The sequence below is a fragment of the Styela clava genome, unplaced genomic scaffold (assembly GCF_964204865.1).
Source record: "Styela clava unplaced genomic scaffold, kaStyClav1.hap1.2 HAP1_SCAFFOLD_46, whole genome shotgun sequence".
Taxonomy (NCBI): Eukaryota; Metazoa; Chordata; class Ascidiacea; order Stolidobranchia; family Styelidae; genus Styela; species Styela clava.
Window position 1 is genome coordinate 5,001 of NW_027556664.1, and position 10,000 is coordinate 15,000.

General features: G+C 55.0%; 1 non-coding gene across 1 annotated transcript in view; it reads right to left on the reverse strand.

The window, feature by feature from the left end:
• LOC144419470 (small subunit ribosomal RNA) overlaps positions 1 to 1,250 on the reverse strand; it is a 1,810-nt gene extending 560 nt beyond the window's left edge. The window contains exon 1 of the ribosomal RNA XR_013474086.1: positions 1 to 1,250. This exon is cut by the window's left edge and continues 560 nt beyond it. This is a non-coding gene — a ribosomal RNA (small subunit ribosomal RNA).
• Between the last annotated feature and the right edge of the window lie 8,750 nt (positions 1,251 to 10,000).

Below are 10,000 nucleotides of genomic sequence, written 5' to 3' on the forward strand. Positions count from 1 at the left end.
GCTCTCAATCTGTCAATCCTACCTGTGTCCGGGCCGGGTGAGTTTCCCCGTGTTGAGTCAAATTAAGCCGCAGGCTCCACTCCTGGTGGTGCCCTTCCGTCAATTCCTTTAAGTTTCAGCTTTGCAACCATACTTCCCCCGGAACCCAAAGACTTTGGTTTCCCGGAAGCTGCCGGAAAGGTCGTCATGGTAACGCCTCCCGATCGCTAGTTGGCATCGTTTATAGTCAGAACTAGGACGGTATCTGATCGTCTTCGAACCTCTGACTTTCGCTCTTGATTAAAGAAAACATTCTTGGCGAATGCTTTCGCAGTAGTTCGTCTTCCGCCGATCCAAGAATTTCACCTCTAACGGCAGAGTACGGACGCCCCCGTCTGTCCCTCTTAATCATTACCTCGTGCTCCGAAAACCAACAAAATAGAACCGAGGTCCTATTCCATTATTCCATGCAACACTATGCAGGCGAACAGCCTGCTTTGAACACTCTAATTTTTTCAAAGTAAACTTATCGGCCACCGCCGACACTCAGTCAAGAGCACCGACGGAGAACCGAAGGTGAGGCGAACGCAACCAGTGACACGCCTTGCGACGGACCGGCGGCGCTCGCCCAAAATCCAACTACGAGCTTTTCAACCGCAACAACTTTAGCATACACTGTTGGAGCTGGAATTACCGCGGCTGCTGGCACCAGACTTGCCCTCCAATGGATACTCGTTAAGAGTTTTAGGATGTACTCATTCCAATTACAGGGCCTCGTTAGAGTCCTGTATTGTTATTTTTCGTCACTACCTCCCCGTGTCGGGAATGGGTAATTTGCGCGCCTGCTGCCTTCCTTGGATGTGGTAGCCGTTTCTCAGGCTCCCTCTCCGGAATCGAACCCTGATTCCCCGTTACCCGTTATCACAAAGGTAGGCACGTAGCGTACCTTCGACAGTTGATAGGGCAGACACTTGAATGATACGTCGTCGGTGCAGAGACCGTACGATCCGCGTGGTTATCCAGAGTCATCAAACGTCACAGGACGAACCCGGTCGGTTTTGATCTGATAAAAGCGCGCCTCCCGAAGTCGGCGCTTAATGCATGTATTAGCTCTAGAATTACCACAGTTATCCACTTCGCTTACGAGACCAAATAAACCAAGACTGATTTAATGAGCCATTCGCAGTTTCGCTTTACGAGAACTCGTACTTGCACCTGCATGGCTTAATCTTTGAGACAAGCATATCACTACTGGCAGGATCAACCAGATAGCTGCGACAGCTGCGCTCGGCCCTTGCTGGGCCGCCCGGCGCGTGCTCGTCGCATTCGTTTAAGACCGAGGCGATCGCCTGCGGCCGTACTCGGCTTCGACAGTCGCTGGCCGCGACGTCCACGCTCTCGCCGGCAGTGCCAGGCGGAGCGATTTGCGTTTTTTCTTTGCTCGCCCTCTCTCGGGCTCGATCCATTCAGTTTCGCACAAACAAGAGCTCTGCCGGCCGCCTGCAGCGGTGCCTAAAACCCGGGCATAACAATGCGACCGTTCTGCTAGGCCGACAAGCGCTCAAGCCAGACGCTCGATCGAACGCCCCCTACATATTAGTCGAGACAACGGCTCGCTCATTAGCATCGCGTTTGTACTTTAACTTTTTTCGGCTCGGCTTCTTTCGACGCCGATGCCGGCGACGCAGCACTCTCTCGCCCGCCAGCCACCGAGAAAAGGGTGCGCTCCGACCGGCCCCGCACCGCTCTTTCTTGGCTCATTCGAAATTACTGTCTTTCGCTCTGACATGCCTTACCTAGGGTTAGGTTAGTATGCTTGCACGTTTGTACTTTAACTTTTTTCGGCTCGGCTTCTTTCGACGCCGATGCCGGCGACGCAGCACTCTCTCGCCCGCCAGCCACCGAGAAAAGGGTGCGCTCCGACCGGCCCCGCACCGCTCTTTCATGGCTCATTCGAAATTACTGTCTTTCGCTCTGACATGCCTTACCTAGGGTTAGGTTAGTATGCTTGCACGTTTGTACTTTAACTTTTTTTGGCTCGGCTTCTTTCGACGCCGATGCCGGCGACGCAGCACTCTCTCGCCCGCCAGCCACCTAGAAAAGGGTGCGCTCCGACCGGCCCCGCACCGCTCTTTCTTGGCTCATTCGAAATTACTGTCTTTCGCTCTGACATGCCTTACCTAGGGTTAGGTTAGTATGCTTGCACGTTTGTACTTTAACTTTTTTCGGCTCGGCTTCTTTCGACGCCGATGCCGGCGACGCAGCACTCTCTCGCCCGCCAGCCACCGAGAAAAGGGTGCGCTCCGACCGGCCCCGCACCGCTCTTTCATGGCTCATTCGAAATTACTGTCTTTCGCTCTGACATGCCTTACCTAGGGTTAGGTTAGTATGCTTGCACGTTTGTACTTTAACTTTTTTTGGCTCGGCTTCTTTCGACGCCGATGCCGGCGACGCAGCACTCTCTCGCCCGCCAGCCACCGAGAAAAGGGTGCGCTCCGACCGGCCCCGCACCGCTCTTTCATGGCTCATTCGAGTTTACTGTCTTTCGCTCTGACATGCCTTACCTAGGGTTAGGTTAGTATGCTTGCACGTTTGTACATTAACTTTTTTCGGCTCGGCTTCTTTCGACGCCGATGCCGGCGACGCAGCACTCTCTCGCCCGCCAGCCACCGAGAAAAGGGTGCGCTCCGACCGGCCCCGCACCGCTCTTTCTTGGCTCATTCGAAATTACTGTCTTTCGCTCTGACATGCCTTACCTAGGGTTAGGTTAGTATGCTTGCACGTTTGTACATTAACTTTTTTCGGCTCGGCTTCTTTCGACGCCGATGCCGGCGACGCAGCACTCTCTCGCCCGCCAGCCACCGAGAAAAGGGTGCGCTCCGACCGGCCCCGCACCGCTCTTTCATGGCTCATTCGAAATTACTGTCTTTCGCTCTGACATGCCTTACCTAGGGTTAGGTTAGTATGCTTGCACGTTTGTACTTTAACTTTTTTTGGCTCGGCTTCTTTCGACGCCGATGCCGGCGACGCAGCACTCTCTCGCCCGCCAGCCACCTAGAAAAGGGTGCGCTCCGACCGGCCCCGCACCGCTCTTTCTTGGCTCATTCGAAATTACTGTCTTTCGCTCTGACATGCCTTACCTAGGGTTAGGTTAGTATGCTTGCACGTTTGTACTTTAACTTTTTTCGGCTCGGATTCTTTCGACGCCGATGCCGGCGACGCAGCACTCTCTCGCCCGCCAGCCACCGAGAAAAGGGTGCGCTCCGACCGGCCCCGCACCGCTCTTTCTTGGCTCATTCGAAATTACTGTCTTTCGCTCTGACATGCCTTACCTAGGGTTAGGTTAGTATGCTTGCACGTTTGTACTTTAACTTTTTTTGGCTCGGCTTCTTTCGACGCCGATGCCGGCGACGCAGCACTCTCTCGCCCGCCAGCCACCTAGAAAAGGGTGCGCTCCGACCGGCCCCGCACCGCTCTTTCTTGGCTCATTCGAAATTACTGTCTTTCGCTCTGACATGCCTTACCTAGGGTTAGGTTAGTATGCTTGCACGTTTGTACTTTAACTTTTTTCGGCTCGGCTTCTTTCGACGCCGATGCCGGCGACGCAGCACTCTCTCGCCCGCCAGCCACCGAGAAAAGGGTGCGCTCCGACCGGCCCCGCACCGCTCTTTCATGGCTCATTCGAAATTACTGTCTTTCGCTCTGACATGCCTTACCTAGGGTTAGGTTAGTATGCTTGCACGTTTGTACTTTAACTTTTTTTGGCTCGGCTTCTTTCGACGCCGATGCCGGCGACGCAGCACTCTCTCGCCCGCCAGCCACCTAGAAAAGGGTGCGCTCCGACCGGCCCCGCACCGCTCTTTCTTGGCTCATTCGAAATTACTGTCTTTCGCTCTGACATGCCTTACCTAGGGTTAGGTTAGTATGCTTGCACGTTTGTACTTTAACTTTTTTCGGCTCGGCTTCTTTCGACGCCGATGCCGGCGACGCAGCACTCTCTCGCCCGCCAGCCACCGAGAAAAGGGTGCGCTCCGACCGGCCCCGCACCGCTCTTTCATGGCTCATTCGAGTTTACTGTCTTTCGCTCTGACATGCCTTACCTAGGGTTAGGTTAGTATGCTTGCACGTTTGTACATTAACTTTTTTCGGCTCGGCTTCTTTCGACGCCGATGCCGGCGACGCAGCACTCTCTCGCCCGCCAGCCACCGAGAAAAGGGTGCGCTCCGACCGGCCCCGCACCGCTCTTTCTTGGCTCATTCGAAATTACTGTCTTTCGCTCTGACATGCCTTACCTAGGGTTAGGTTAGTATGCTTGCACGTTTGTACATTAACTTTTTTCGGCTCGGCTTCTTTCGACGCCGATGCCGGCGACGCAGCACTCTCTCGCCCGCCAGCCACCGAGAAAAGGGTGCGCTCCGACCGGCCCCGCACCGCTCTTTCATGGCTCATTCGAAATTACTGTCTTTCGCTCTGACATGCCTTACCTAGGGTTAGGTTAGTATGCTTGCACGTTTGTACTTTAACTTTTTTTGGCTCGGCTTCTTTCGACGCCGATGCCGGCGACGCAGCACTCTCTCGCCCGCCAGCCACCTAGAAAAGGGTGCGCTCCGACCGGCCCCGCACCGCTCTTTCTTGGCTCATTCGAAATTACTGTCTTTCGCTCTGACATGCCTTACCTAGGGTTAGGTTAGTATGCTTGCACGTTTGTACTTTAACTTTTTTCGGCTCGGCTTCTTTCGACGCCGATGCCGGCGACGCAGCACTCTCTCGCCCGCCAGCCACCGAGAAAAGGGTGCGCTCCGACCGGCCCCGCACCGCTCTTTCTTGGCTCATTCGAAATTACTGTCTTTCGCTCTGACATGCCTTACCTAGGGTTAGGTTAGTATGCTTGCACGTTTGTACTTTAACTTTTTTTGGCTCGGCTTCTTTCGACGCCGATGCCGGCGACGCAGCACTCTCTCGCCCGCCAGCCACCTAGAAAAGGGTGCGCTCCGACCGGCCCCGCACCGCTCTTTCTTGGCTCATTCGAAATTACTGTCTTTCGCTCTGACATGCCTTACCTAGGGTTAGGTTAGTATGCTTGCACGTTTGTACTTTAACTTTTTTCGGCTCGGCTTCTTTCGACGCCGATGCCGGCGACGCAGCACTCTCTCGCCCGCCAGCCACCGAGAAAAGGGTGCGCTCCGACCGGCCCCGCACCGCTCTTTCATGGCTCATTCGAGTTTACTGTCTTTCGCTCTGACATGCCTTACCTAGGGTTAGGTTAGTATGCTTGCACGTTTGTACATTAACTTTTTTCGGCTCGGCTTCTTTCGACGCCGATGCCGGCGACGCAGCACTCTCTCGCCCGCCAGCCACCGAGAAAAGGGTGCGCTCCGACCGGCCCCGCACCGCTCTTTCTTGGCTCATTCGAAATTACTGTCTTTCGCTCTGACATGCCTTACCTAGGGTTAGGTTAGTATGCTTGCACGTTTGTACATTAACTTTTTTCGGCTCGGCTTCTTTCGACGCCGATGCCGGCGACGCAGCACTCTCTCGCCCGCCAGCCACCGAGAAAAGGGTGCGCTCCGACCGGCCCCGCACCGCTCTTTCATGGCTCATTCGAAATTACTGTCTTTCGCTCTGACATGCCTTACCTAGGGTTAGGTTAGTATGCTTGCACGTTTGTACTTTAACTTTTTTTGGCTCGGCTTCTTTCGACGCCGATGCCGGCGACGCAGCACTCTCTCGCCCGCCAGCCACCTAGAAAAGGGTGCGCTCCGACCGGCCCCGCACCGCTCTTTCTTGGCTCATTCGAAATTACTGTCTTTCGCTCTGACATGCCTTACCTAGGGTTAGGTTAGTATGCTTGCACGTTTGTACTTTAACTTTTTTCGGCTCGGCTTCTTTCGACGCCGATGCCGGCGACGCAGCACTCTCTCGCCCGCCAGCCACCGAGAAAAGGGTGCGCTCCGACCGGCCCCGCACCGCTCTTTCTTGGCTCATTCGAAATTACTGTCTTTCGCTCTGACATGCCTTACCTAGGGTTAGGTTAGTATGCTTGCACGTTTGTACTTTAACTTTTTTTGGCTCGGCTTCTTTCGACGCCGATGCCGGCGACGCAGCACTCTCTCGCCCGCCAGCCACCTAGAAAAGGGTGCGCTCCGACCGGCCCCGCACCGCTCTTTCTTGGCTCATTCGAAATTACTGTCTTTCGCTCTGACATGCCTTACCTAGGGTTAGGTTAGTATGCTTGCACGTTTGTACTTTAACTTTTTTCGGCTCGGCTTCTTTCGACGCCGATGCCGGCGACGCAGCACTCTCTCGCCCGCCAGCCACCGAGAAAAGGGTGCGCTCCGACCGGCCCCGCACCGCTCTTTCATGGCTCATTCGAAATTACTGTCTTTCGCTCTGACATGCCTTACCTAGGGTTAGGTTAGTATGCTTGCACGTTTGTACTTTAACTTTTTTTGGCTCGGCTTCTTTCGACGCCGATGCCGGCGACGCAGCACTCTCTCGCCCGCCAGCCACCTAGAAAAGGGTGCGCTCCGACCGGCCCCGCACCGCTCTTTCTTGGCTCATTCGAAATTACTGTCTTTCGCTCTGACATGCCTTACCTAGGGTTAGGTTAGTATGCTTGCACGTTTGTACTTTAACTTTTTTCGGCTCGGCTTCTTTCGACGCCGATGCCGGCGACGCAGCACTCTCTCGCCCGCCAGCCACCGAGAAAAGGGTGCGCTCCGACCGGCCCCGCACCGCTCTTTCATGGCTCATTCGAGTTTACTGTCTTTCGCTCTGACATGCCTTACCTAGGGTTAGGTTAGTATGCTTGCACGTTTGTACATTAACTTTTTTCGGCTCGGCTTCTTTCGACGCCGATGCCGGCGACGCAGCACTCTCTCGCCCGCCAGCCACCGAGAAAAGGGTGCGCTCCGACCGGCCCCGCACCGCTCTTTCTTGGCTCATTCGAAATTACTGTCTTTCGCTCTGACATGCCTTACCTAGGGTTAGGTTAGTATGCTTGCACGTTTGTACATTAACTTTTTTCGGCTCGGCTTCTTTCGACGCCGATGCCGGCGACGCAGCACTCTCTCGCCCGCCAGCCACCGCTCTTTCTTGGCTCATTCGAAATTACTGTCTTTCGCTCTGACATGCCTTACCTAGGGTTAGGTTAGTATGCTTGCACGTTTGTACATTAACTTTTTTCGGCTCGGCTTTCGTTTGTACTTTAACTTTTTTTGGCTCGGCTTCTTTCGACGCCGATGCCGGCGACGCAGCACTCTCTCGCCCGCCAGCCACCTAGAAAAGGGTGCGCTCCGACCGGCCCCGCACCGCTCTTTCTTGGCTCATTCGAAATTACTGTCTTTCGCTCTGACATGCCTTACCTAGGGTTAGGTTAGTATGCTTGCACGTTTGTACTTTAACTTTTTTCGGCTCGGCTTCTTTCGACGCCGATGCCGGCGACGCAGCACTCTCTCGCCCGCCAGCCACCGAGAAAAGGGTGCGCTCCGACCGGCCCCGCACCGCTCTTTCATGGCTCATTCGAGTTTACTGTCTTTCGCTCTGACATGCCTTACCTAGGGTTAGGTTAGTATGCTTGCACGTTTGTACTTTAACTTTTTTTGGCTCGGCTTCTTTCGACGCCGATGCCGGCGACGCAGCACTCTCTCGCCCGCCAGCCACCTAGAAAAGGGTGCGCTCCGACCGGCCCCGCACCGCTCTTTCTTGGCTCATTCGAAATTACTGTCTTTCGCTCTGACATGCCTTACCTAGGGTTAGGTTAGTATGCTTGCACGTTTGTACTTTAACTTTTTTCGGCTCGGCTTCTTTCGACGCCGATGCCGGCGACGCAGCACTCTCTCGCCCGCCAGCCACCGAGAAAAGGGTGCGCTCCGACCGGCCCCGCACCGCTCTTTCTTGGCTCATTCGAAATTACTGTCTTTCGCTCTGACATGCCTTACCTAGGGTTAGGTTAGTATGCTTGCACGTTTGTACTTTAACTTTTTTTGGCTCGGCTTCTTTCGACGCCGATGCCGGCGACGCAGCACTCTCTCGCCCGCCAGCCACCTAGAAAAGGGTGCGCTCCGACCGGCCCCGCACCGCTCTTTCTTGGCTCATTCGAAATTACTGTCTTTCGCTCTGACATGCCTTACCTAGGGTTAGGTTAGTATGCTTGCACGTTTGTACTTTAACTTTTTTCGGCTCGGCTTCTTTCGACGCCGATGCCGGCGACGCAGCACTCTCTCGCCCGCCAGCCACCGAGAAAAGGGTGCGCTCCGACCGGCCCCGCACCGCTCTTTCATGGCTCATTCGAAATTACTGTCTTTCGCTCTGACATGCCTTACCTAGGGTTAGGTTAGTATGCTTGCACGTTTGTACTTTAACTTTTTTTGGCTCGGCTTCTTTCGACGCCGATGCCGGCGACGCAGCACTCTCTCGCCCGCCAGCCACCTAGAAAAGGGTGCGCTCCGACCGGCCCCGCACCGCTCTTTCTTGGCTCATTCGAAATTACTGTCTTTCGCTCTGACATGCCTTACCTAGGGTTAGGTTAGTATGCTTGCACGTTTGTACTTTAACTTTTTTCGGCTCGGCTTCTTTCGACGCCGATGCCGGCGACGCAGCACTCTCTCGCCCGCCAGCCACCGAGAAAAGGGTGCGCTCCGACCGGCCCCGCACCGCTCTTTCATGGCTCATTCGAGTTTACTGTCTTTCGCTCTGACATGCCTTACCTAGGGTTAGGTTAGTATGCTTGCACGTTTGTACATTAACTTTTTTCGGCTCGGCTTCTTTCGACGCCGATGCCGGCGACGCAGCACTCTCTCGCCCGCCAGCCACCGAGAAAAGGGTGCGCTCCGACCGGCCCCGCACCGCTCTTTCTTGGCTCATTCGAAATTACTGTCTTTCGCTCTGACATGCCTTACCTAGGGTTAGGTTAGTATGCTTGCACGTTTGTACATTAACTTTTTTCGGCTCGGCTTCTTTCGACGCCGATGCCGGCGACGCAGCACTCTCTCGCCCGCCAGCCACCGAGAAAAGGGTGCGCTCCGACCGGCCCCGCACCGCTCTTTCATGGCTCATTCGAAATTACTGTCTTTCGCTCTGACATGCCTTACCTAGGGTTAGGTTAGTATGCTTGCACGTTTGTACTTTAACTTTTTTTGGCTCGGCTTCTTTCGACGCCGATGCCGGCGACGCAGCACTCTCTCGCCCGCCAGCCACCTAGAAAAGGGTGCGCTCCGACCGGCCCCGCACCGCTCTTTCTTGGCTCATTCGAAATTACTGTCTTTCGCTCTGACATGCCTTACCTAGGGTTAGGTTAGTATGCTTGCACGTTTGTACTTTAACTTTTTTCGGCTCGGCTTCTTTCGACGCCGATGCCGGCGACGCAGCACTCTCTCGCCCGCCAGCCACCGAGAAAAGGGTGCGCTCCGACCGGCCCCGCACCGCTCTTTCTTGGCTCATTCGAAATTACTGTCTTTCGCTCTGACATGCCTTACCTAGGGTTAGGTTAGTATGCTTGCACGTTTGTACTTTAACTTTTTTTGGCTCGGCTTCTTTCGACGCCGATGCCGGCGACGCAGCACTCTCTCGCCCGCCAGCCACCTAGAAAAGGGTGCGCTCCGACCGGCCCCGCACCGCTCTTTCTTGGCTCATTCGAAATTACTGTCTTTCGCTCTGACATGCCTTACCTAGGGTTAGGTTAGTATGCTTGCACGTTTGTACTTTAACTTTTTTCGGCTCGGCTTCTTTCGACGCCGATGCCGGCGACGCAGCACTCTCTCGCCCGCCAGCCACCGAGAAAAGGGTGCGCTCCGACCGGCCCCGCACCGCTCTTTCATGGCTCATTCGAAATTACTGTCTTTCGCTCTGACATGCCTTACCTAGGGTTAGGTTAGTATGCTTGCACGTTTGTACTTTAACTTTTTTTGGCTCGGCTTCTTTCGACGCCGATGCCGGCGACGCAGCACTCTCTCGCCCGCCAGCCACCTAGAAAAGGGTGCGCTCCGACCGGCCCCGCACCGCTCTTTCTTGGCTCATTCGA